The following is a 7649-nucleotide window of genomic DNA, read 5'->3' on the forward strand; positions in this document are numbered from 1 at the left end:
GCTGGAAGGAGTGAGGTGACTCCAGAAATCTGCATGTTTGACAACATGCCAGGTGATGCTGATGCTCTCTGAAATTGAAGAACCACTATATTCTAGCACTCTCAGTGGTGTTTTAATGCCTGGTCTTGACAAACATTTATGCAAAGATCTTTGTCTCAAAGATTGAGACAAAGAGTTAGAAATCCTCCTGTGAAAGGTCACCAGAAATGGGGCCTGCAAAAGCTCTCTTTGATTTAAAACTGTATACTGTTTCTTAATATTTAACCAAAATGTCTTGAAGTGCTTTCAGTTCATTTGTGGTTATGTTCTAAGGATTTAGTTGGGCGTTGCAAGCTACAGTGGTTTGAGGAACTGGGCAGGTATCATAAGTAAAAGCCGTAGACAGATTTAATCAATTAGCAATGATGGGATCCATGAGAAAATGGGACATATGTGCCCTGGTTAAGGCTTCCATACTTATAGCTGTGGTCACTGCCATGGCCAGACAAAAGAACGTGTCTCAAGGCCATATTTAACAATAGAGGCTGTGAGTTTGGAATCTTTGATAAGTAATCTCTTCTTCCATCCAGATAAAATGATTCCAATTCCTTTCCTCTTTATTCACACGGCCTCTTCGCTAGGAGTTGTTTTGCTACTTGTTTTCAGATCCTTCTGTCTCTTAAAGAAGGTAGAGAAGGAAGTTCTCCTGAAGATCATCTTATAACATGAAAACCATTAGTGCTGTGAAAAGGTTTTTCTTTTTAAAATTTTTTTTTTTTATGTTGACCATTTTTAAAATCTCTACTGAATGTGTTACAGTTTTGTTTCTACTTCATGTTTTTTGTTTTTTTTGACCATGAGGCATGCCCGGGAGGCTCAGTGGAAAGAATCTGCCTGTAATGCAGGAGACATGGGTTCGATCCCTGGGTCAGGAAGACCCTCTGGAGAAGGGAATGGCAACCTACTCCAGTATTCTTGCCTAGAAAATCCCATGGACAGAGGAGCCTGGCAGGTTGCAGTCTACGGGGTCACAAAGAGTCTGACACGACTGAGTGATTGAGCATGCAAACACAAGGCGTGTGAGGTCCTAGCCACCCGACCACGGATCGAACCCGCATCCCCGTCATTGGAAGATGAAGTCCTAATCACTGGACCACCAGGAAAGTCCCTCTTTCTTTTTTTCTTTTCAATTGAAGTATAATTGATTGACTCTTTGTTTTTAAATGTCATCATTTCCATTAATATAGATTATCAATGTGTCTGTTTGAATACTTAAGTATTTTCATTAAGCCTCAGGAAAATTTGGGGAAAAGAAAGAAAACATAAGCAAAATTAATCAATCATTTCTCCATCCAAAAGTTACCACTGTGAACATTTTGATGTATTTTCTTCCAGCTTTTCTTCCCATAGAGAGTTTGAAAAATAATTTACTTTTTAAACTCCATCTTGTTCCAAAAAGGATTAAAGATGACTAAAAAAATCGCTTATAAGTGATTGTTTTATTCATCTGTATTTATGCAGATATATATATATATTTATATAATTGCAATCATATTGTGTGTATACATGAGCGCATGTATATGTGTTTTTTTAAAGCCACATGTCTAAGATAACTGTCCATGTTGTTACTTGTAACAGTAACAGGAGCATGGATAGAACCCTTGCTATGTATCAGATGCTGTTGTTCTGAGAATTTTGCATGGACCATGATATTCAATTCTCATGATGAAGTGAGTGCTGTTATGAAGTCCAGTTTTCAAAGACTTCAGGGCACAGAGAAGTTCAGGGCTTGCTGTTCACAGAAAGAGGTGTGATTGGAACCAGGTATTTGCCAATCTGAATCCAGACTCTGCAAGCTTCACACCATGTGGTTCTGCCTTCCAGGCTTCTAAACTTCAGTAGTGTTACATAGTCTGTAATACAGGTTTTTTTTTTCTTTTCTTTTCTTTTAAGCTAACAATACTAATTGATATTTAGGTATTTTCCAACATTTTACTATTACAAATAATATTACAGGTATATCTCAGTAGACACACACATATTTCTCTAAAAATGATATCAAACTATGTACATTGCTGAATCACCAATTAATGCATCTTTAGTGTACTGCCACAAAAGCTCTGCCAATTTGTATTCCAACCTGTCCTCTGAGAATACCTGTTTTCTTGCCAATATACATCAACAATCTTTCAAGTTTTGCTTAGCATAATGGGTGAAAAAAACTCATTACAAGTTTGCATTTGCTTTATTACTAGTACAGGTATGTTTGTCGGTTACTTTAATTTTCTCTTCTGTGAATCGCCTATTAATAGTCTTATCTCATTTTTCTATGGAGTTTTTAATTTTTTCTCTAATTGATCTCAGGATTCCTTTATGTATTTTGGGTAGAAATTCATCATTCATTTCAGGAAGCATTAAAAAGAATGAGCTAGGGTACAAGTTAAGAAATTGGGCTCTTAAGCTAGGCTGGCTGCATTCACAATTTGGATCTGAAGCCAGGCTGGCTGCATTCATAATTTGGATCTACCACTTACTAGCTGTGTGATCAAGGACAAGTTATCCGACCTCTCTGAGCTGTTTCCTTGTTTGAAAAATGGGAAAGATGATAATAGTGCCTATCTCACATTGCCATAGGATTCAACAAATTAGGACACAGTAGAATGTCATATCTGGCACCTAACAAAAAGCTCCATATGAAGCAGTTATTATTTGCTGCAAATATTTTCCTACCTGCTTCTCTTCTTTAACTTTGTGCTGTCTTTTGTGAGGAGCAAATTAAACATTTTTGAATAAAACTCTTCTCTGCAAGAGCTTGCATTTCATGTCTTTTCTGAAGCAAGCTTCTCTAGCCTAAGGTTATGAACAAATTCTGTTTATTTTAACATTGATAGAGCATGTATTTTCTCACGAATCCATCTGGAGTTTATGTTTGTGTCTAGTGCAAGATAGAATCTACCCACTGTGTGGAAGAGGCAGTTCATGTGGATTGTCTGCCCTCAGGCTGGCCAGTCCCCTTCTTGGGGACTGAGAGGGGTCTCTGCTGTGGGCTGGGGGGCACCCTGAGTGGTAGGTGAGGGAAAAATCAATGTTGGGCCACAGATCATCTCAGGGCCAACAGTTGATGGCACACATCTTGTCTGTGTTCCAGGATGCTGCTGTCTAAGATTTTCATGGCCCCAGGCTGCTTGCCCTTTTGGCTTCTGTCTGGGGCTGGCCAATGAGAAATATGGTTGAGAGATCAAAAGATAGATTAAAGAGAGATTGGATTATTTATCCATTCCTCTTCTTCTTCCCCTGTCCAGTCACAGATTTGCCCTCTGTAAGTAATTCTTCATTGAATGTTCCTCAGTTCAACCCTTTGAAAGTTCTGTAAGTGTCCTTCTGGAACTTTGCTTAATATAGCGATGGAAATGAAATGAGTAAAAATGTGAAACCACAAAAGAGGAAGGCTTTAAGGCTGACACAGGCAATAGAACTGGTTAGCAAGCCCCTCAAAAATTTGAGCACTATCATTGAGCCCAAAGCCATCCAGCTAGTTAATTGCCAAGCTTGGACTTAAACTGTGTCCATTCAGCTTCCAAATGATGTCCTTTCTTCTCTACACGGTTGCTTCATTTCTGCACCCAACTCCACGTATTCCCTTGAAAATGGGCCTTGTCTTTGTGGGAAAAGAACTTTCAGAATAGAAGCTATCATATGATGATTTTCATATATAAATTATATCTAATTTTGTATAATGTGTGTCTGTGTGTACTGGTATGAATTCACAGATACTCATTCATGTCTGAAGTTATTTTTCTAAATATTAAAGGTGATTATTTTTGGCTGGTGGAATTTTTACTCCCTTATAATTCTGTGTATTACTTTTGAAATATTTTAGCAAAAATGCATTGTCTTGTAATATTAAAAATAAAAGCAGAATGTGAATCCTCATACTGGGAGAGGGAATCTGATTACTGTAAGGAAATACACTGAATAAAGTCTACAGCTGATGGCCACTGTTATGATGATGGTCATTCTGGGCAAAGGTTAACTAACTGTTTCAACAATATGAGGTGCTCAGTTGAGATTTAAAATTTGTGGTCTTGTGTCCTAGCATAAAACTATCTTTCAGGGTGAATATTTGTGTTATTTTTGTTGGGGAAGGAAAGTGAACTAAAAAGGGAGGGAGTAGATAGTGCTGCTGTCAACACATAATTAAAAGGATTTTTTTCAAGGTCATGTTTTTTAGGGACCTGTGATTCTCATGAGATAACAAGGATGAAATGCAGCTTGAGCTATGGAGGCATTGAAAGAATTTTTAGTGATTGTATACAAAACCCTCTGACCTGTGCTGAGGGTTTTGACCACTGAGACTTTCTCTGAGCTTTAAAACTCCTTTAAAAATAACCTCATTATAACTGTGTGAAGGATTGCCCCAACTTTACCCACTTCTTATAAATAAGGACAGCATGGCATGGAATTGATCACAATGATATAGCAAAAAGATTAAGCTAAAAACGTAAAGCTCCCTTAAATAAGGAAGTTTAATTAAAAATACTTTCCTTAATACAGCCATTATATTCTGATGGAATTAAACCCATCAGAATATAGCAAGGAGCAAAGGAGACAGCAAGGAGTTCCAACCAGTCTATCCTAAAGGAAATCAGTCCTGAATATTCATTGGAAGGACTGATGCTGAAGCTGAACTCCAATTCTTTGGCTACCTGATGCGAAGAACTGAGTCATTGGAAAAGACCCTGATGTGGGGAAAGATTGAAGTCAGGAGGAGAAGAGGACGACAAAGGATGAGATGGATGGCATCACTGACTCAATGGAGTCGGTTTGAATAAGCTCTGGGAGTTGGTGATGGACAGGGAAGCCTGGCATGCTGCAGTCCATGCGGTGGCAAAGACTCGGACATGACTGAGTGACTGAACTATCTATCTATTAAACCCAAAATACTGTGTTAAAATATCCTACAATTTTCACATATAATTTACTATGTATATTTATTCATATATATATTCAAGTACACACTGGTATATTTAAAATGGATAACCAACAAGGACCTACTGTATAGCACAGGGAACTCTGTTCAATATTATGTGTCAGCCTGGATGAGAGGGGAGTTTGGGTGAGAATGGATACATGTACAGAGATGGCTGAGTCCCTTCACTATTCACCTGAAACTATCACAACATTGGTTAATCAGCCATATCCCATTACAAAGTAAAAAGTTAAAATAATAAAATCAAAACCAACAAAAAATGATAAAGATATTTACTTTGTATAATTATTAAATAATTTCACATTCAGGTCTAAAATGTATCAAAGCTTGTATGTCTTGGTTTATTTTGAGATGACAATAAAGCTTAGCTTTATCTATTAAAAAAAAACTTGAAAGTTCCTGATATAATGGTATATTAAGTATTGGCAGATAATATTTAAAGAGTGGGAATCCATCCTGCCTAATTCTGATTATCTCCTTACTGCTCATTAATTTGACTTACGAAAACTGTCCTCTTTCTCCCCTTTAATTTGTTCTAAGTACTTCCTACTTACTTAACTAATATGATGTCAGATGTCAAGTGATTGGAATGTAACTAACCCTTGAACTGCTAGTCTGGCAGAGATGGGGAGCATGGGTTGGGGAAGTGTTGTCATTTAAAGATGTTATATGGAAACCCATGCACATATGGCCAATTAATCTATGACAAAGGAGACAAGAATATACAATGGAGAAAAGACAGTCTCTTCAATAAGTAGTGCTGGGAAAACTGGATGGCTCCATGGAAAGGAATAAAACTGGAACATTTCCTCACACCTCATACAAAAATAAACTCAAAATGGATTAAAGACCTAAGTATAAGACCTGAAACCATAAAATTTCTAAAAGAGAACATAGGCAGAACAGTCTTTGACATAAATCATAGCAATCATTTTTGGGATCTGTCTCTTCAGGCAAAAAAAAAAAAAGCATAAATAAACAAATGAGATCTAATAAAACTTAAAAGCTTTCGCACAGCAAAGGAAACCATTGACAAAACAAAAAGACAACCTACTGAATGGAAGAAAATATTTGCCAGTGATATAATGACTAAGGGGCTAATAAGAGTCTAGTTAGAAAAACAGAGAGCAGTAGACTCTCTGACGTAGCCAGTGTTTTCCAAACCACTTTGGAGATTTAAAAAGCCCCCATAGAAATAGATGTATAATAACTATTTAAATATTTAAACATTATTTGTTGGTTTATTTGTGGTCTGTTCATCCATGAGACTCATACTCCATGAAGGGAGGAAATATTTTGTTTATTATTGTATGGTGGTGGTGGTTTTGTCGCTAATTCATGACCCACTCTTGGGACCCCATGGACTGTAACCCGCCAGGCTCCTCTGTCCATGGAATTCTCCAGGCAAGAATACTGCAGTGGGTTGCCATTTCCTTCTCCAGGGGATCTTCCCTACCCAGGGATCAGATTTGTGTCTTATCACTGTATATTCAGTGCCTAAACAATGCTTTGCTATGGTAGCTATTCAGTGCTACCATTTGTTAATTGAATGAGTGAATGAATTCACCAACAGTGGCTTAGCAAAAAGGACTCTGAAGAATGAAGAAATCCTGAGCAGATAGTGTAGAGTTAGATCACCTTGAGATCGCCAAAGATAATTCAGTTTGGACTTCAGGACAGATAAAATATTCCCCCTCCCCGCAAAGATGTCCATGTTCAAATCCATGGAAGCTATGAATGTACCATGTTACATGCCAATGGATAATAAGGTTGCAGATGGAACTAAGGATGCTAATTAAGTGATTTTTTTAAAAACAGTAATTACAGTTTAATCTTCATTTCCTTGTTCAGTTGGCCATGGAATAATGAAATCACTATTTTAAACAGTCAGATCCAAAGTAAGGAGATAATTCTGGGTTTTCTGAATGGGCCCAGTGTAGTGTCCTTTAAAGTGACACAGGGAGGCAGAAGAGGAGGTCGGAGTCAGAGAGATTTGAATATGCTGTGCTGCTGACTTTAAAGATGAAGAAAGGGGCCATGGTTCAAGGAGCACAGGCCACCTCCAGCAGCCGGAAGATAAAGGGTAACAGGTTTTCCTGTGGAGCTTCCGGAAGAACACAACCCTTCTAACACTGATTTTAACCCAGTGAGACCCCTTTCAGACTTCTGACCTGCAGAACTTGGAGATTTCTTCCTTTATATCAGATATGATCATGTGATTCAGACCTGGCCAACTAGACCATTGCATTTGTCTGGTCATCATTATTAGTGAAGGGTGGGACTTATCTGACTCAATGAAAAGGAAAAGTCTTTTTCTGGGACCTTTGGGAGAGAGGCTTATGGGCTTGAACCCTAAAGATATGGGGAGCCGTCTTATCACCACGGAGAGCCAGAAACTGAAGGCAACATGAGGAGCTCAGAGCCAAGATTGGATATCCAGGTCAAGCTGCTCCTGACTTTTTCCATGACATGAGCCAAGAAATATTTTTTGCATAAGCCAGAATTGGGTTCTGGCTTTAAATTGGGTTTTCCAATTCTGTTAGTGAGTTTTTAGTGAAGAGGCATAGCAAAGTGAGAGAAACGAATTCTAAGTCTTTTACAGTTTTTATGTATACATGCATATATTCTCATCATAGAGTGTATGTTCAGCCAGTCCCAACCAGTCACTTTTTCATTTTTA

Source organism: Cervus canadensis, chromosome 10, assembly GCF_019320065.1.
Source record: "Cervus canadensis isolate Bull #8, Minnesota chromosome 10, ASM1932006v1, whole genome shotgun sequence".
NCBI lineage: Eukaryota > Metazoa > Chordata > Mammalia > Artiodactyla > Cervidae > Cervus > Cervus canadensis.